We start from the raw sequence: 21,263 nt of genomic DNA on the forward strand, positions 1-21,263 counted from the left end.
CAGAAGGGAAATGAAGACAGCACAAGACTATAGGGTCAAAGGGGCTTCCCAGGTGGCAAAGCAGTAAAGAATCTGCCTGCCAATAGGGGTGACTGCCCAGGAGACTGGGTTCGATCCCAGGGTGGGAGATAAATTGGGAGGTTGGGATTGGCATATGCATACTACTATATTTAAAATAGATAACTAATAAGGACCTACTATATAACACAGGGAACTGTATTCAATAATCAGTAAAAATCCACATGGGAAAAGAATCTGAAAAAGAATAGACATATCAACATGTATAACTGGGGCTTCCCTGGTGGCTCAGTGATAAAGAATCCACCTGCCAATGCAGGAGATACAATCCCTGGGTCATGAAGATCCCCTGAAGTAGGAAATGGCAACCCACTCCAGTATTCTTGCCTGGGAAATCCCATGAACAGAGAAACCTGGCTGGCTATAGTCCATGGGGTCGCAAGAGTCGGACACAACTTAGCAACTAAATCACCACCACCAGCCCCATACGTATAACAATCACTTTGCTGTACACTACAACTAACACAACACTGTGAATCAATTATCTTCTAATATGAAATAAGACATTAAAAAAAAGCTTCTTTAAAGCTTCTTTAACAAGCTGCAAGAGAATAAGATCCACTGAGAGGAGGGTACAACCCAAGAAAGAGTAGGATACAGAGTCAGGAAAAAAGAAATCCATCACAGAAGAGAGGAGGAAGGAAGTCTCAGGACAGAAGTTGCCCCAGGGGAGCACCAACCCACGTAGCCCAGGGGCAGAGTCACCAGCAGGGTGACATCCAGGGGAAAAGGGTTCCCAAAAGATAGACTTAACTTGATGTGTTTGACCACATAGAAAATCTTGTTCTGGGGCTTTTCAATTCAGCTGGAGAATGCAGAAATAAATAGTGATAATGATATGGGAAACTGGACAAATGAGAAATTAAGTTGTATAAGAAAGGGAATATAATGGTTATGCATAAATCAGCTCAACAGTAAATAAGACCTGCACGATAGTATTAATCAGGAAAAAAAATAAATGTTGGCTTAACAAACATTAATATAGTTATGTTTGGGTGATAGAGCAAGCAGAAGGTGAGGGTGGGATAACAGAAGAGCATGGTACCTTCATCTTCCAAAATCAGAAGTCCAACCGTAATACATCTGACACGTAGAGGTTTAAGCATATTAACTCTTATGAAATTATAAATAGTGAGAAGAGTCAGCTACCAGAATGGAAAGAGTTTGCCCTTGGGAGGAGGAGACTGAAAGAGGAGAAAGGTTGGGAAGTCTTCCGGTTACTATTGTGCCTAACAGATTATCCTCCGATTAGGTGGCTTTAAGCATTGACAACCGTTTTCTGCATTCTCCCTCCTGGTTTCTGTGGGTCGGGGTTTCAGGCAGGGCTCTGCTGGGCAGCTATGGATAAAGCTTGAGCTGCGCAGTCAGAGGCAGGAAAAGGAGCTGGAGCTGGGACAGCGAGGGCCTGGAGCAGCTGGGGCAGCCGCGCCTGGCTGGGTGTCTCTTTCTGCCTTCCCATCATCTCAGGGCTTCACTGCAGGATCTCTGCAGGTTGGCTGACTGGGGCTTTTTCATACCATGGTGACCTCAAGGCACTTAGATGCCTAGTGCAGCAGTTCAGGCTTCCAGAAGTGAGTGGACCCTAGCTCTTGTTCAGAGCTCTTTATTGCTAACTGGATGACCAACGACAGCCACTGTCATTGATATTAATGACCACAGTCTAGTTCAATTACAATGAACTGGCTGTCCAACCTCAACATTTTTAGCCTTACCTGATCATTAGTATGACTTTGAATGCAATTTATCAGATCTCAACTAAGCAAGATCAAGGCAGATACTGATGTTTAGTGAGATACATCAGGCACCTGAAAATTCAATCTGGTTTTTCAAGGGACAGACCCTGGAATTGGAATTACATTTAATGCCCTTTAGAGTGATTCTGCCTTAGGCTAGGACTTTTCAGTGCCCACCTAACACACACACACACACTTGCCAGACTAACACACACAAAAAAGTCTTTTAAATAAGGTTCTGCCTAGATTATTATCGTTACCCTTGTCCATCCTCTAAACATCTACCTGCACCAATGACAAATTTCTCACAAAAGAACATTGAACTCAGGCCTGTGATTGCCCAAATTCATTCCCATTGCCAGGATGTTGCATTGCTCAGCCACTAAGTCACTGCTTCTGAGGAGCTACTGCTATTTCCAGACCGCAGCCAAGGACTTGGATATCGCTCCTGGATAGCCAGGTATATTGGTCAACTTGAACCTGGTCTATGAAGCAAGAATGCCACATGCAAAACTAAACAACATAAGCTGTAAATTGGAGCAGAAGGAAAAAGAGTGAGGGCCCCCAAATTATATTCTTGAGATGTTTAATGAAAGTCAGTGCTGCTTGCTTTGTTGAAAATGATATTTACGAATTTCTGAATGGAAAGAAAATGTTTCGGGGAATCTGGATTCAAGCTTTGTGGAGGTGAGTGGGATTTAAGTGATTGCATAGAAGAGAATTAAATAATTCTAAAAGCTGCTTTAAAGAAAACAAAGGCGTAGAAGAAAAAGGCAGGCAAGAGTGCAACACAAGTTGCAAGAACTCCATTGCAAATAAAAGGGCTTAGGATAGTCTTCAGAAGACTCCAGGTCAAAATGATAGAAAGAAGGGAGAGAGAAAAATGTTCTAGGGCCCTGTTAAGCAAGCTGAGTTGGTGATGGTGTAGCTGTCGTGTGTGAAGAGTTTATAATCTTATAATCAAAGCATTTGGGATGGATGTGCCCATACGAAGGGACGTGATTCCTCGAGAGATCAGTGAAGATTGCAAGGCAGAGCCCAGCCTTGAGACTAGAAAATAGAAATATACTACTCAAACAGAAGGGCCACAACAGGGGCTTTGAGGTGCACCTAAAACTCTGAGTCTATGCAAGGCTGAGTCTCAAGAAGTAATATTCTCGCTGTTTGTTATGAGCTAACTTGTGTACATACCGCCCAATTTTCTATGTTGAGGTCCTGACCTCCAGTATCTCAGAACATGACTATACTTAGAGACAGGGCATTAAAGAAGAGGTTGGGTTAAAATAAATCCATTAGGATGGGCCCTAATCCAGCCTCACATATGTCCTTATGAGAAAAAGACTATATAGCTTAGTGAATTTATTTTTCCCAAGCATAGAAAAGACAATTCTCTATGCCACTAATGCCCTAATTAAAAAAATAAAACATATTGTGGTTGGAGAGCCATAATATAAATGACAAACTCTGAGAACTTAGATGGAATGCAAAAAGCTGGCTGACTGGTAGGCAGAGTTCTTTCTTCGTCCCTTCTTTGGAATGTTTAAGACAAAAAAAAAAAAACTTAAACTATAATAAAGTGAAAAAACTATAATAAAGTGAAATGGTAAAATAACTTTTTAAATAGGATGTTCTGAGGAGCAGAACAGGGAAAAATGAAACAGTGAAACACGTCCTTTCAGATTTATCATCTGAAGAGCTTTGACTATCACTCTCCATACCTGGGTCTGGAAGATCCCCTGGAGGAGGGGATGGAAACCCACTCCAGTATTCTTGCCTGGAGAATCCCACGGACAGAGGAGCCTGGCGGGCTACAGTCCATAGGGCACTCACACATATAGGGCACTCACACATAGGGCTGCATTCCTTTCTGGAGGCTCTAAGGCAGAGTTCATTTGCTTGCTCTTCCCAGTTTCTAGAGGACGCCCTTGGCTCATAGCCACCTTTTTCCACGTTCAAAGCTGGCACTGGCAGACTGAGTCCTTATCTCTTTGCACATCTGACCCTTCACATCTCTCTTTGACCACAGTCAGGAAAGATTCTCCACTTTTAAAGGACTCATGTGATTAGACGAGGCCCACCTGGATAGTCCAATATAATCTTCCCATCTCAAAGTCTGTACTTAATCACACCTGCAGAATTCCTTCTGCCACCGAAAGGAACATATTCACAGGTTCCCAGGATTGTAGACTCGTGAGGGAGACATTATCCTGCCCGTGAAAAGTGCAAGTGTTAGCTGCTCAGTCGTGTCTGACTCTTTGCGACCCCCATGGACTGTAGCCCTCCAGGCTTCTCCACCCATGGGATTTTCCAGGCAAGAATAATGGAGTGGGTTGCCATTTCCTTCTCTAGGGGATCTTCCCAACTCAAGGATTGAACCTAGGTCTCCTGCATTGCAGGAAGGCTCTTTTACCATCTGAGTCACCAGGGAAGTCCCATTCTGCCCATAACAGGTACCAAAGAGCAGAGCTTTTCAAGCTTTTCAAATGGATCCATAAGTGGATTGTGAAATGAATTTCATAGGGCACTACCAGTATTTCTTTTTTTTTAAGGAATAGAAATTAATGGCGTACAATGAGTATGCTGGGCCTTCCCTGGTGGCTCAGATGGTAAAGAATCTGCCTGAAGTATAGGAGACCTGGGTTTTATCACCCGGAGAAGGGAACGGCAACTCACTCCAGTGTTCTTGCCTGGAGAATTCCATGGACACAGGAGCCTGGCAGGCTATAGTCCATGGGGTCGCAAAGACACGGACACGACTGAGCGACTAACACTCACAGCACGATATGTATGCTAAGAGTAATGGTGTTTTGTGAAGCTCCAATTTAGTTTTTTCATTTGTGAATATACTGGATTGTGATATAAAATATATTTCTCACTGAAAGTCATGGGAAAAAGTGTTTAAAAGCCATTGACTTTGAGGAGAATGAGAGGATTAAGCAAAATAGAACATAATGCTAACAGCTAGCATTTATTGTTCTAAGTCTTAATATTCATTAACTCATGCCATCTTTCCAACTATCAGTACACTAGAGCCTTTCATTTTCTCCATGTTGTGAATGAGAAAATAGTAAGAGACTGAATGTCTTGCATAAAGTCACACAGCGAGAAAATGGTATTACTGAAATTTAAAGTCAGACAGGCGAGTTCCTAGCTTCCAAGGCTGTGTAGTTAACACCATCCTGCTTTGTCTAGAGACACCCAGAGTGTGAGAAGAAAGGTGATTTTGCTTCTCTTGTTCATCCTGCTACCCTGAGAACCTTTGCCCATGTATAGTATCTTATTTAAAAAAGGAAATGCTAATAACTGCAGAGCATAAAATAAGCTTCTTACATAACTCAGGTATGGGTCTGTAGTGGGAAAAGAAGGCAAAGAGTCTCTCAATCCCAAGTACAGTGACCTTTTCTCTTCAGGCTGAAAGGCTGAACTCAACCTAGGAGCATAAGTGTAATACACATTGTTAAGACTAATATGTATGCAATTAATATTGTTGCCTTAGCAACAAAGGAACTTACCAATGGATAATGTTCTTAGACATGCAATACATTATATGTCATACCTAATACAAGTCTAGCATTGTTTTAATTGCTTTGCAAACATTAGTTTTTCTAATGCTCATTAAAAACTCTCTGAGGGAGTTCCCTGGTGGTCTAGTGGTTAGGGCTCCATGCTTCCATTGCAGGGAGCACAGTTCTGATCCCTGGTCAGGGATCTAGGATCCCCAGAACCCCTCATGGCACATGGCACAGCCAAAAAAAGAAAGGGAAAAAACCCCAGTTCTATGAGAGTCTCTTATTATTCTCATTTCATAGACAAGATGCAGGTTTGATCCTCAGGTGGGAAAGATCCGCTGGAGGAGGGCATGGCAACCTACTCCAGTATTCTTGAATGGAGAAACCCATGGACAGAGGAGCCTGGTGGGCTACAGTCCTTGGGGTCACAAAGAGTCAGACCTGACTGAAGAGACTGAGCATGCATGTAATACTTACTCTCAAGGAAGCTCAGAATACTTTTTAACAGATGGGGCACTCTCAGGATTCTGGGGTGTGGAGTCCAATCCACCTTCTGCTAAGCAGGCCTTCCTTATCCCGGTAATGTATCTTCTGCCCCAGAGTCAAGTGTAATTCTTTCCTGGGACTTGGACTTTGTTGAAAGTAAAAAATTGCAAAATTTGCTTAGACATGATGGAGTGAGAGCTAGAAATGAACAATTGAGAATAATTGATAAAGAAACTGAGAAAGTTGTGTTGATTCTGACAACAGAAAACCAGAGAGGGATTGCTGTTAACAGAAGTAGATGAAGGAATGGGAAAAGAATAAAAAGGGTAGGAGTGAAGGAACCTCATGATAATCTGAGATTCTGATTGTGGAAGCATTTCATCATGAGGAAAGCCCTAAGCAAATACCATGTTACTGTCATGTCCTATTTTTTAATTTGTTGTTTAGTTGCTCAGTCGTGTCTGACTCTTTTGCAACCCCATGGACTGTAGCTCACCAAGCTCTTTTGTCCATGGGATTTTCTGGGCAAGATTACTGGAGTGGGTTGCCATTTCCTCATCCAGGGAATCTTCCTGAACCAGGAATTGAACCCGAGTCTCCTGTATCGGTGAGTCTCCTGCATCTTCTGTATGGAGAAGGAAATGGCAACCCACTCCAGTCCTCTTGCCTAGAAAATCCCATGGACAGAGGAGCCTGGTGTCCATGGGTTCGCCAAGAGTCGGAGACGACTGAGTGACCTCCCTTCACTTCACTCCTGTATCGGCAGGCAGATTCCCTACTGCTGAGCCACCAGGGAAGCCCAAAAGGAAACATTTATTGAGCACGAGTTAAGTGCAGCTAGATGCTTGGAATGCAAAGATAAATATGACCAGTCTATCTAGTTAAAATATGTTTTGCATACAAACAGTGACTTGGTTTGAATTTTTAGTGTATTTCAGACTATTAAATAAGTCCAAGACTGCATCTTTATGTTACCCATAGTAGGCACTTTATGAATATTTAATGAAATATTAGAGATAGATAGGACCTGGTTCAAAACACTTAACCATCTATGCATTCATTCAACAAAAATTTTTACTGTGGTAAAATACGATAGCATAAGATTTACCAGTTGACCATTTTTGAGTGTTTGGTGGCATTAAAAACAATTCACATCGCAACCATCACTCACATCCATATCTCCGGAAGTTTCTCATCATCTCAAACATAAACCTTGTACCCATTAAACAAAAACTGCCCATCCCCTCATTCAACAAATTTTTGCATTCCTTCATTCAAGAAATATTTACTGAGCACCTGTAATTGAGCCCAATTCTCTTTGCGGAAGGTTGGGGTAACAGGACGAATAGAATAGATGTGCTCTGCCATCTCCTCACAGATACAGTCTAGGGAAGGAGACTAGCAGGACAGCAACATCAGGAGTGGGGCTAACATTGCTGACTGCCCCCCACTCAACAGTCCATTTGAATTTGCAGTGCTTCTTTGAGGTAGGTCTGTTTCACCACCAGTTAGGAAAAGAGAGGTGTGGGCTCCATGTGGGATCAAGCTCAATCTGAACAACAGGGCTTGGTCAGGACATGGGAATTACGTTGAGACTGGAAGCTGAGTGGAGGTTGGCCAGACCAAGATTTTGCCCAGAGCAGGAAAGGACAACAAGGCCAGCCCTGGGAACAGATGGGTTCCACCAGGCCGACGAAGCACAGCACCAAGAAACACAGAGATAAGACTGCAGAGGGAGCAGGAGCCGCCTCCTGGAAGCCCCTGAGGGTTTCCTGTTCTATCTCCACAGCAGAGGGAAGCCGTGCGAGAGCTTTAAGCGGGGCATTAAAAAGATCCATCACTCTAGTGAAATGCTGATGAGTGATTCACTTCCCTCCAGCTCTTTATTATCATACTGATGGCAAGGAAGTAGAGCTAACATTGAACCACCCATCATAGAAAAACAATTGGTATTTACACTGTAAAATCTCTGTGTATTTGTGTTTGAAAGTTCCTGATCTGGGAATTCACATTTACTTAAATGTGAATATAATGATATAACCAGACTCAAGATCTAATGAAGGAAAAAAACTAGAAACTAGTCTCATTTTGCATCCCAACAAACCTTATGTTGGGAAGAAATGTTATTACCTTTCAGAGAGATCTCAAGTGTGAGCTTAAAACATAACTGGCCATCATCTCTCAACTCAGGAGTTTGTAGCAATTCCAATTCCTTCTGTTATTGTTGTTCAGTCGCTAAGCTGTGTCCAACTCTTTTGAGACCCCATGGACTGCAGCACGCCAGGCTCCTCTGTCCTCCAGTGTCTCCTGGAGTTTGCTCAAATTCACGTCCATTGAGTCAGTGATGCTATCTAACCATCTCATCCTCTGCCGCCCTCTTCTTTTGCCTTCAATCTTTCCCAGCATCAGAGTCTTTTCCAATGTGTTCACTCTTCACATCAGGTGGCCAAAGTACTGGAGCTTCAGCTACAGCAACAGTCCTTCCAATGAATACTCAGGGTTGATTTCTGGACAAACATAAATTAAGCTTCTGTTTACCAAGTGCTTTAATTAGCTTGCTTAGGCAAAATTATTGATAGTAATTTGAGAGCGATTTTGCTTCAAATTCATCTGTTGTAGGACAGCTAGGCTGCTCTACCGTTTGTAGAATAAAGGCCAGGTTCAGAATTTCAGTTTCTGGAGGGGAAGACCCGTGGAAGGTAAGTACCTCTGAGGTGAAACTCCATTCTGTCTGTCGGACTGTGCTGCCCTTCAGTTCAGTTCAGTTCAGTCGCTCAGTTGTGTCCGACTCTTTGTGACCCCATGAATCGCAGCACACCAGGCCTCCCTGTCCATCACCAACTCCCGGAGTTTACTCAAACTCATGTCCTTTGAGTCAGTGATGCCATCCAGCCATCTCATCCTCTGTCGTCCCCTTCTCCTCCTGCCCCCAAGCCCTCCCAGCAGCAGGGTCTTTTCCAATGAATCAACTCTTCGCATGAGGTGGCCAAAGTATTGGAGTTTCAGCTTCAGCATCAGTCCTTCCAATGAACACCCAGGATCTCCTTTAGGATGGACTGGTTGGATCTCCTTGCAGTCCAAGGGACTCTCAAGAGTCTTCTCCAACACCACAGTTCAAAAGCATCAATTCTTCGGCGCTCAGCTTTCTACACAGTCCAACTCTCACATCCATACATGACCAATGGAAAAACCATAGCCTTGACTAGATGGACCTTTGTTGGCAAAGTAATGTCTCTGCTTTTTAATATGCTATCTAGTTTGGTCATAACTTTCCTTCCAAGGAGTAAGTGTCTTTTAATTTTATGGCTGCAGTCACCATCTGCAGTGATTTTGGAGCCCCAAAAAACAGTCTGACACTGTTTCCACTGTTTCCCCATCTATTTCCCATGAAGTGATGGGACCAGATGCCATGATCTTAGTTTTCTGAATGTTGAGCTTTAAGTCAACTTTTTCACTCTCCTCTTTCACTTTCATCAAGAGGCTTTTTAGTTTCTCTTCACTTTCTGCCATAAGGGTGGTGTCATCTGCATATCTGAGGTTATTGATATTTCTCCCAACAATCTTGATTCTAGCTTGTGCTTCCTCCAGCCCATCGTTTCTCATGATGTACTCTGCATATAAGTTAAATAAGCAGGGTGACAATATACAGCCTTGACATACTCCTTTTCCTATTTGGAACCAGTCTGTTGTTCCATGTGCAGTTCTAACTGTTGCTTCCTGACCTGCATATAGGTTTCTCAAGAGGCTTGCTGCTTGAGAATCATTTCAGTCCTGTCCGACTCTGTGCGACCCCTTCCCTGGGATTCTCCAGGCAAGAACACTGGAGTGGGTTGCCATTTCCTTCTCCAATGCATGAAAGTGAAAAGTGAAAGTGAAGTTGCTGAGTCATGTCTGACTCTTTGCGACCCCATGGACTGCAGCCTACCAGGCTCCTCCGTCCATGGGATTTTCCAGGCAAGAGTACCGGAGTGGGGTGCCATTGCCTTCTCCATCTCAAGAGGCTTAGCTTGCCTCAATACCAATCCCAAGTTAGAGTGGATGGTGAGCGGATTTATCACCACTTGACTGGTAGGCAGTGACTTTGTTCTCACATTTTAAAGCACTACACTCTTCTTTTTAGTGCCTTGTCAGTTTTAGATTTTTAACTTTTTACAATAATAACAATGCTTCTGCAGAAATAAGGTAAGTAAGGCTACTAGTTATCTTTTTCTTTTGACCACAGTGGTGCTTGTGAACTGTGTACACAGGTAAACACTCAAGAGTCAAGAATCCCTCTGGTTTCTTTCTTTTTTTTCCCCCTCTTCTTTTTTTCCCAAAATCTATGTTTGAAAACTAATAATGATATGTATACCATTGACATTTTATAGCTTAGTATTTCAGTGCATGTGACTTTTGCCTCTCGAGGGTAGGCAGGAGAGTATCATTTTACAGGTGAAGAGGCTGAAATTGAGCGAAGGAAACAACTCTGCCTAAAGTAACTGTCTGGTAAGGAATACAGCCATTTGCTGAGTTATACTAATCTCCAAAGCATCATTTATTCCACATACCATGTGTCCTGAATACTTACTTCTCAGGCTGGTCTAAGAACATAAAACAAGCTAGACATACAGCAGAGTCCCCTTGAGAAGGTCAATCAGTGGGAGACAGACAGAAACAATCAGTTCAGTTCAGTCGCTCAGTCGTGTCCTACTCATTGTGACCCCATGAACTGCAGCATACCAGGCTTCCCTGTCCATCACCAACTCCTGGAGCTTGCTCAAAGTCCATCGCGTTGGTGATGCCATAGAAACAGATGATCATTACTCCATGGGCCAAGAATAGCACTGAAGATTTCGGAAGCTCAGGGGAGGCATACTTCATAGAGAAAAGGATGAGGGGCGTGGGCTAGGAACAATCAGGAGGATCTTCTTGGAGGAGGTGCCACATATACTGAATCTTAAAACAGATTAGAATAAGCAGGTCCTTATGCAATCTCATTATCACTGTGAGGATGAGATATGATATGATATTCATATGTGTTATATACAATAAGAAATTAAGAGATGAGGCAGTGATACAGCTAGACAGTGACTCACGGAGATGACCTGTAGAAAATACAGTCTCGTCACCTCTTGCTAAGAAACAAAAAGTTGTAAGATTCTCATACAGACATCCCTCCCCTCCACGCGGTGCTCTCACTGGGCCACCTCTTGATGGTGAAGCTCTGCCTGTCAAGGCTGTCTGCTTTCCTCCCACCCATCACCTCCCATTGGATTACACATTTCCTGTTGTGTGCCTGTGCTTCTCAGAACTCTCCTAGATATTCAGTTTAACACTGTTTCTATGGTATAAATAAGTAGAGGGAACTGAAACAATTTCCAGGCCTGAAGTGTCACTAAGGTTTGCTTTGATTCTACGACTTAATTCGTTTGTCTCTTAATCTGTTTGTGGCCATTTTGTGGGTGAGTGGGATGAAAGGAACAGGTTAGAGATCGAATGCCTTTGTGTGTACTTGTCCCCAAAGCCCCCAAAACTAGGGGCTTTGCTCAACTTCTCTCTTTTAGTAAGACTGTGCCCCTTCACACAAAATATTCCATCTCCATTCTAATGGCAGCATTGTTTAGAAAATTAACCCAATACCTATATTTGCCTAGACTGAGTGGTCAAGTCAGAGTCCAAACAAATATCACTGGGGTTTAAGGAAACCCTCAGAATGTTAAATAAGCTTTCCTCACCATTCCTTTCCCTTCTCAAAACTAAACAAACCCATATGACCTTGTCAGAGTGGTCATCATCACTTCTCACCTGTTTTTACTCCAAATAGCCTCCTACTTGATCTTCTCGCCCATGTTCACCTCAAGACTCTCTAGGCAGGACTTACCAACAGATGAACAAAGATGCAGGTTTTTCGGCCTGCATGGTGTCCGCCACCTCCAGAACTCAGGCAATGTCACAGAGAAATGAAAATTTCCAATGTCCCTTAAAAAAATGGAATAACGTGGCAGTCCTGAGTCCTATTCCCACATGGTTACAGAGTTCACAGTCATAGGGTCATTACTGTTTTTGTTGTTTAGTCTCTCAGTCATGTCTGACACTTTGTGACCCCGTGGACTATAGCCCTCCAAGCTCCTCTGTCCGTGGGATTCTCCAGGCAAGAATACTGGAGTGGGTTGCCATTTCCTTCTCCAGGGGATCTTCCCAACACAGGGAATGAACCTGAATCTCCTCCATCTCCTGCACTGCAGGCAGATTCTTTACTGCTAAGCAACCAGGCCAAAATGACCCTTTATTTCTTTCTTTATTTTTACTTTCCAAATCATGTATTTATTACTTTAGAAGAGTATTACTTTAAAAATGAAATAATTTGTAAAACAAAGAATTGATTCTTCCCATATTTCCATTGCAAGGAAAAATATATTTTCATCAAGCTGCTGCCCCCCCATTTTTAAAAATTAATTAATTTATTTTAATTGGAGGCTAATTACTTAACAATATTGTGGCAGTTTTCACCACACATCGACTTGGATCGACCACAGGTGTACATGTGTCCCCCTCCTGAACCCCTCTTCCTTCTCCCTCCCCACCCCATCCTTCCGGGTTGTCCCAGAGCACTGGTTGTATATATATTTTTATTTTTTCAAACTGATACCAGGGTTGGGAAGATCCCCTGGAAAAGGAAATGGCAACCCATTCCTGTATTCTTGCCTGGGAAATTCAATGAACGGAGGAGCCTGGCGGGCCATTCAGTCCTAGGGTCACAAAAGAGTTGGACACGCCTGAGGGACTAAACAATGATAACAGCAATGACCCTATGAGCATTTCAACATTTTAACTTTTATGTATAGATAAATTATTTTACCCAGTTAATTTTCATCCTACTCTACTCACTGACTTTCCCATCTCTGGTGATGAAAACTCCATCCCTCCAGTGCTTAGAAGCCTTTCTTTACTTAATTCACAATGATCAGATAAGATCTAGTCAAGTAACCAGAAACCACACTAGATCTCTTAAGCAGAAGAGTTATTTTGATACATATGTATTGAAAGTAACCAGAGACCTTTGAAATTTTGGCCAGATCATATCAATCATCTACCCGTAATTCAGATAAAACCTGATTTATTTCCCAACTTTACCCAAAGAAACATCCGCATCTTTTTATATTCTGTAAGTATCTTCAGCATCTGCCTCTCTATTATTGCTACAACTTCATACTTATGTTCTTCCCATCACTGATTCTGCTATAACCCAACGTATTTTTCCTTCCCTTTTGATGTTTTACTAGTTTTTCTTTTCTAGTTTCTCATTTTGGCACTGGTTATCTACATCATCAAGGATGTTCTTTACCTATACAAATGAAAAACAATGTTTCTTATAGTTTACCTTCCTGATGATGTCTAACTTTAAATTTTTAAAAAAAAATTGATTTACCTTTTAACTGGTGGGAAATTGCTTTACAATTTTGAGTAATACGTATTTTATATTTTTATTTATTTATTTATTGACTGTACTAGGTCTTCCTGGCCACGTGAGGGCTTTTCTTTAGTTGTGGCAAGATGGGCTCCTCTCTAGTTGCGGTGTGCAAGCTCCTCATTGTGGGGGCTTCTCTTTGCCCAGCATGGGCTCTAGGCACGCAGGTTTCAGTAGTTGTGGCACATGGGCTTAGCTGTCCCTCTGCATGTGGAATCTTCCCTGAGCAGGGATTGAACCCTTGTCGCCTGACTGGCAGGCAGATTCTTTACCACTGGACCACCAGGGAAGTCCCCAGGCGGTCCTTTAAATGAGTCCTTTGTTCCAGTTCTCTGAGATTTTCGTCATTCCCAAAGAGCCCCTGACAAAAGACCAAGTGACACTTACATGTCTCATCTTGACTGCAGTTTTCCTTAAACCTTGAATCCTCTTCATTCGTTTATTATTTCATGCTCACAACTTGGAACCACATGAGTTTTCAATACTTACATGATCTTTCTAAAATTTGGACCTGATCATGCCACTTCTCAGATCAAAATTCTTTAGTGCTCTCACCCCCCACGTCTTTATCAGTGGATGAAGCTCCAGCTTCTAGCTGATCTGGGTTCTTTTCAATCTGCCTCTTTGTTCCTTATAACCATTCCCTACCTTTACCTTGGAGAAGAAAATGACAACCCATGCCAATATTCTTGCCTGAGAAATCTCACGGGTAGAGGATCCCCGCAGGCTACAGTCCTTGGGGTCGCAAAAGAGTCAGACACGACTTAGCAACCAAACAGCAACAACAGCTTTTACTCCTGCCCTAGTTTCTGCCCCCTTCCCCCAAACTTTGTGCTCCAGCCATACTGAATTCCAGCTGTAGGAATGCTTCTCATCTCTATGCATCTCCAGGGGCTGTTCCTACTGCCTGGAATGGCCTTCCTTCTCTTTCAACCTTCTTGCTTTTGAAGATGCAGCTTTTTCAAGCGTCTTATCCCCCAAGAAGCCCTTTGCTCCATTTTCCAAACTCAATACCCACTACTATTGCATCACTTTTGTAATATACTACTCTTGTAATGTAATTGTTGGTTTGCCTGTCTCTTTTTCCTGTACTGTACTGTAATGTACATAATGTATACATATTGTACACTATGTGTACACATAGTATACATACTGTACACTATGAAATCTTGCTAGAATTAGAGCATGTCAGTTCTGACTTGAAACTCTAATGCTTCAAACTTACTGATGCAGGAAAGAGTTTGGCATGGAAGTCAGGCACCCCTGATTTGATGTCTTAAGTTTACCACTTGCTGACCTTATCAAGTTCTTTAATCCCTCTGTTTTTCAGTTTCCATATCTATAAATTGAGACAAATAATTGCCATATTATGAGATTACTATGAGGATTAGAGATATTTTGTATAAAATGCCCAGTACAGTGACTGGTACATAACCAGGCACTCAATAACTGGCAGTTGATATCACAAATAAATGAATCAAGAAAAATAGTGCAGACTTAAAAGATGACCCATCTCAAATGTGCTTATGTGGACCAAAGTGAAAACAGTGAAAAGGAAGAAAGGTTACATAAACAGAGAGTATAAACATAGCATCTAGGCAATTAGGACAGTGCGGAAAGTGCTTTCGGTTTGATTTTTTCCCCCTAAACTCCTGACAGCTTTTTAAAAAATTGAGGTATAGCTGACATATGACATAATTTTACTTTCAAATGCACAACATGATTTGATATTAGTGGTAAATATTTGATATTTATATTCAAAATGATCACCGCAATAAGTCTGGCTAACATCCATCATCATACACAGTTAACAAAAAACATTTTTTTCTCGTGATGAGAATGTTTAGCCTCTACTCTTTTAGCTACTTTCAAATATATAATACAGTATTATTAACTGTAGTTGCCATGCTATATTTTACATCCCCAAGGCTTATTTATTCTCCTGACAGTTTTTAGTGAAAGACTTACTTATCAGCTGGCAGAAATCTGCAAATAATAGGCAGTATATAAAATAATGAATATGATATAGGATGAAAAAAAAAGTGAAAGTGTTAGTCACACAGTTGTGTCTGACTCTGTGACCCCATGGACGGTAGCCTGCCAAGATCCTCTGTCCATGGAATTCTTCAGGCAAGAACACTGTGGTGAGTAGTTCTTCCCTTCTCCAGGGGATCGTCTCGACCCAGGGAACAAACCCAGGTCTTTTGCACTGCAGGCAGGTTCTTTACTGTCTGAGACACCAGGAAAGCCCATTACTGCTAATTACTGCTAACTTGTCATACAACTGACCTCTTGAAGGAGTATGTGAGGTTTTGTTTCATTTTTGCATGTGTGAATATTTGTGGGTGGGGAACCCTATAGCTTGGTGGTTGGTCAGCATGGCTGAATCCCCATGAAACAGCTGTACCAGTATAGCATCCTGGTTATAGTTTGTCTTTATCCCCAAGCTGCAAAACTCCTGGAGGTTGGGGACCGTGTTATTCATCTGTGTTTTCCCTGAACATAGTATAGAACTTGGTATGTAGTAGGTGTTTAATAAATATTTATTAAGTAGATCAAAGGATGAATTGGGAGGTTTACTACTCATGTATATATTTATAAATGTATGATATACTTATACATACGCATATATGCACACTTTCACTCTGATTCCTGGGGCCAGCTTTCCCTTTAGTCTGGCTTGAGCCATATGCAGACTAGGGTTGGTCCCTGGGTATAAATTGTATTTTTAAAACAGTCTATGAACAACTGTATCCCAAAGAACTTTCTGTGATGATGGCTATATTCCATTCTTCATTATCCAGTATGAGACCAATGGCTACGGAATATTTGCAGTGTGGTTAAGTGATTGAGGGATTGAATTTTCAATTTTAATTTTAATTTAATTAGCTACTTGTGACAACTATATTGGTTAACACTGGTAAATAATCTCCTATGTATCATCTCTATGTACTTTTCCAGATCATATTCAACTGTTATGTTCTGGGTTACACTTTTTTGATAGGGCTTGTATGTGGAGTCTTAAGACTTTATTAGTTTAATACCACTTTCTAAATAAAGTAAAAATATTTGCTGAGCATCTAGTGCTTGGCAATATTGCTGGCATTATGGAGACTATAATGTCCCTACATTTGTGTTGCTTCTATCTAATGAGGAAATGGAAAAGGAAAGATGGAGCATTAAAATAGAAAAATGGACTACACAGCCTTGGGTATGGCTCCGCTAAACATGAGTATAAAATTGGTTAACACAAGCCTGCTTCACTAGATGGAAGCAATCACGCAGTATACTGTCAATGTAGAGGGTAGGGGACCTTGACGTGTAAAATCTACAGGCCATAAAAAAATCTGTTTAGTAGTTCTAAGACTTTAGGATCTCTGATGGTATTCACTAATATATGGTGTCCACAAAAAAATACTAACTGCCAAGTGGAAAGTAGAGCTAGCAAAGAAATTTACTTGTTATTTATTTAACAAGTGCTAGTGTTATGCCAAGAAGACTCTGCTGAATAAAATTATTACAGCCTTTATATGATTTTTTTAATAACTCTCTCTCTCTTTTAATTTTTATTTATTTTTGGCTGTGCTGGGTCTTCATTGCTGCATGTGGGCATTCTCTAGTTGTGGTGATCAGAGGCTACTCTCTCGTTGCAGGGCCCAGGCTTCTCATTGTGGTGGCTTCTCTTGTTGCAGAGCATGGGTTTTAGGGGCACCCAGACTTCAGTAGCTGCGGCACGTGGGCTCAGTATTTGTGCTTCCTGGGCTCTAGAGCACAGGCCCAGTAGTTGGGGCACACGGGCTTGGTTGCTCCTGGATCAGGGATCAAACCCCTGTCTCCTGCAGGCAGATTCTTTACCACTGAGACATCAGGGAAGCCCAATAACTCTCTTTTAAGTCAAGAATCCTTCAGTTCAAGTCAGGGTTGCAGTGCAGTTCACACATTCTTAAGGGATATTTTTTATTTCAGCTCTCCTTCCTTGTTCCCCAGTGCAGTGCCTTGCTCTCTATGAATGTTGAGCGAAGACACTGCACGCGTGCTGGAAAAGTCAAGTTCCCCTCCCTGCCCTCAAGGAACTGAGACAAACTTCAAAATAGACAATCACATCACAGGTAGAAGGTGGGAACTTATGAGGTCATAATCGCTTTAGTCTTTTCATGCATTCTTGACTGTGGTTCAGGATGGTTCAAATATTTTCTTCCTCTTTTTAAATTAGGTACTGTGATACTGACCAGTCACTGGTAAGGTATAATGGTGTGCACTTTCTATAAACTCCTCATTGCTCATCCTGCCTCCGTGTTAAATGAGTTTTGCTAAATGTTAATCACTCTTCACCTGGTAAATATTTATCAGAAAAACCCTCATATTTTACTATGAACTACATGATTCCAGTTTTTCTGCAGGTTTCTAATGGGCACATTTTATTCTACAGACATTATATAATGAGTGTGAAGACAGCTTCATAACATTAAAGACAAGATAGTTCCTACAGAAACCACTTACTTATTTGTTGTCACAGAAATAAAGTTTATTGAAAAACTCATCAAGAAATTGCATTTTTCTCCATGAAAATACTTAGTATAAGAAATGGGATCTAAAAAAAATAGAAAAAGAAATGGGATCTAGGAAGCACCATGACCAAGAAAATACAATCTGAGGTCTGATAAGATTTCAATACCTTTGATAATAGATGATAGTTACCTGCCCAAATGAACCAAATGACACTCAGCCAAATAGCCATAACAAATTTCTTGATTTTCTTTCCATTAAGATGAATGGTAGGTTGTCCATATCTAGGCCATCTGGTCTGCCTCTATACATAATAAATATACTGAGTCAAGTGAATGCTGAAGAGATAGCTTCCATATTATCACCAGACACTGAGGGAGGCAGCCATCGGTCAGCAGCAGCTTGGGATGGAGGGCTCATCCTAGGGCTGAGTGAAGCTTGCGAGGTTGACGGTCTCCAGGCTTAGGGTGGGCTGGGAGGGTGGAGTAGGAAGCAGGTGGGCACACAGGGTCAAGGAATGTAGCATGGTGGGGGGCAGCTGTCACAGCAGGTTGGCTCCGCTAACCAAACTGTGTGTGGGCAGGTGCTGGGCAGGCTGAGTCCACATGGGCAGCGTTTATCAGAGGAGCAGATGGTGGTGTCGGTACCAGTGGGGACACTGCAGCAGTAATGGGAAGCACAGAAAGCCATGGCGGTGGGAATCTGGTTTGCTTTTGGAGAAACCCTTTACTTTAAACCTCTTAGCCTGTTGCGGTATCCAAGAAAGTATTGGGTTGGCCAAAAAGCTCGTTTGAGTTTTTCCATATAAATGAGAATATTTTGTACCACTTAAAATTTAAAAGCTGTGAGACACTAGTTTAAATCTCATGTCTACTAATTAATTATGAAATGCTTCAAGACTCTAATGCAAAGTTTCGAATGTAACAAGTAAAACTTGAATATGAATAATCAATATTTCAAAGTTTAAATAGTGCTCCTCCATGGACAGTGTGGAGTCAGCAAACAGGAGATTCACAGAAGTTTCACCCTAGAGGGACTCTACGAATCTTCCAGTCTGCTCTGCTTCGTTTATAGATGAGGAAACAAACATCCAGAGAGACGGTGCAATTTGCCAAAGGTCCCCCAACTGGTTACAGTAACAGTGCCATGCCTAGAAGCAAAGCCTGCACTCTCCTATACAGACTTCTTTTTTTTCCCAGACTGACATTTCACTGTGAACAATTCATTGACAATTTATACAATATGTATAATTTCCTAAATAAGATTTTAGCAATCCAACTCCAGATTTTCTTAAGCTTATTGAATTGCTCAAAGTAGCTAATGAAGACTAACATATACTTAACTCTTACTGTGCTTCCAGCCCTGTCCTCAGAATTTATACTATCTCAATGCATTTTCCCAACAACCTCATGAGGCGGGTATCATTTTAGATGTAAATACTCTCAGGCACAGAGAGATAAATAGCTTGCGCAAGATCACACAGCCACTATGCTATCTAACTGGGACTGCAGCCCTTGTCTGTCTGATATTTATGGCTGTATTTTTAACCGGAATTTGAAACATCCTCCCTTCCTACTGTGCATTTCTGTTAGTCTATATGAAAGTGTACTGTTAATAATTAGTAATTTGTAGGTACTTGTAACTTCTCACATTTTGTAAGAAGATTGACAAATGTATCTCAGTGTGTTTCTTGCTTCTTTTATTAAACTGGCATTGATTTTCTATACCAAAAAAAAAAAAAAAAAAAAAAAAGACGTACATGAAATAGCATCTTGAGTCCATTGAATCTAGCAGTCCTGCCAGTTCTTATCTCCTCACTAGTAACAACCCTTCAGTATCTTCCTTCTCACTGGAGGCAGAAGCCAAAGTCCTTACAAGCCACTGACAAGGCTGCTGGCAATCTGTACCTCCCCTCAACTCCCTGCCTATCTTCCCCTTCAGGACTACTTACTGTTCCCTCCACCTCTTTGAGATATTTACTCAAATATTACCTTACTGCTCAGGCTCCCCAGACTACCCCATTTATAACTGAAAAACTCCCCCAACCCCAGCACACCTTGCCCCTCTCCTGTTTTACATTTCCCGGCCATACTTATTCAGTTCAGTTCAGTCTCTCAGTCGTGTCCGACTCTTTGCGTCTATTTTAATTTATTGGCTAATTGTCCCTAAGAGAATGAAGGCATAATTACATAGTTCACTGCTGTATTCCTAGTGCTTAAGAGAAGGTGCTAAAAAATATTTGCTGGGTGAACTGTATGACAAACTATAACATCCAGGTATGTGCCTTTGTTTCAACTTCAAAATGTAAGCTACATATTCTGAGCACCCTAACTCTGTAATGCCCTGTCATAGATTTATTACCTATGGGCTATTCACTAATCATTTTTTTCTTTTTACTGTTGAAATTAATTTACCCTCTCTTCCACTCTGTATTCTTGGTGGTCTCCAGGATTTCAAAAAGGGGGAATATCAAATTTTTGACAGATCCCTCAGCAATTTAGAGAAAGTGATCTGTACTTTTACTGGTCTCTGTAGAACAGGACAATCATGACAGCATTAAAAACATAAGAAGAAAAACTATTAGGAAAGTGAAGTCACTATTTGTATTTTCAAGTGGTAAAATAAAATATTGCTTGTAAAAAGGACAAACAGCAAGATGATGGCTCTTTGAGCATTTGTTGTTGTTGTCTAGTTGATAACTCGTGTCTGATTCTTTGCAACCCCGTTTACTGTAGCCCCCAAGCCCCTCTGTCTATGGGATTTCCCAGGCAAGAACACTGGAGTGGGTTGCCATTTCCTTCTCCAGGGGATCTTCCCAACCCAGGGACTGAACCCCTGTGTGCTGCATTGGCAGGCTGGTTCTTTACCTCTGAGCCACCAGGAAAGCCCCGTTAAGCATTTATAAAAACAGTTTTTCTGTTGAATGTTGTCTCGGAAGGCCCAGTGTAATGAAAGAAGCCTGGGGTGGGAGGAGGACCTGGGTTCTTGGGCCATGTAATGAGCAGACTGAAGATGATCTTTGTGATACAAAGCTCTTGGAGACAAAGCCATGAAGATTTCTCACGCCCATCTAAAGTTATTCAGTTCAGTTGCTCAGTCGTGTCCAACTCTTTGCGACCCCATGGACTGCAGCACGCCAGGCCTCCCTGTCCATCACCAACTCCCGGAGTTTACCCAAACTCAAGTCCATTGAGTCAGTGATGCCATCCAACCATCTCAACCTCTGTCGTCCCCTTCTCCTCCTGAACTCAATCTTTCCCAGCATCAGGGTCTTTTCAAATGAGTCAGTTCTTCGCACCAGGTGGCTGAAGTATTGGAGTTTCAACTTCAACATCAGGCCTTCCAATGAACACCCAGGACTGATCTCCTTTAGGATGGACTGGTTGGATCTCCTTGCAGTCCAAAGGACTCTCAAGAGTCTTCTCCAAAAAAAAAAAAAGAGTCTTCTCCAGCACCACAGTTCAAAAGCATCAATTCTTTGGCACTCAGCTTTCTTTATAGTCC

At 41.8% G+C, this 21,263-nt stretch overlaps 1 pseudogene; it reads right to left on the reverse strand.

Annotated features, from left to right (window-relative positions):
- Positions 1-18,150: 18,150 nt before the first annotated feature.
- LOC133069596 (keratin-associated protein 3-3-like) lies at positions 18,151-18,574 on the reverse strand (annotated as a pseudogene).
- Positions 18,575-21,263: the final 2,689 nt, after the last annotated feature.

This window comes from Dama dama, chromosome 14 (genome assembly GCF_033118175.1).
Source record: "Dama dama isolate Ldn47 chromosome 14, ASM3311817v1, whole genome shotgun sequence".
Lineage (NCBI taxonomy): Eukaryota > Metazoa > Chordata > Mammalia > Artiodactyla > Cervidae > Dama > Dama dama.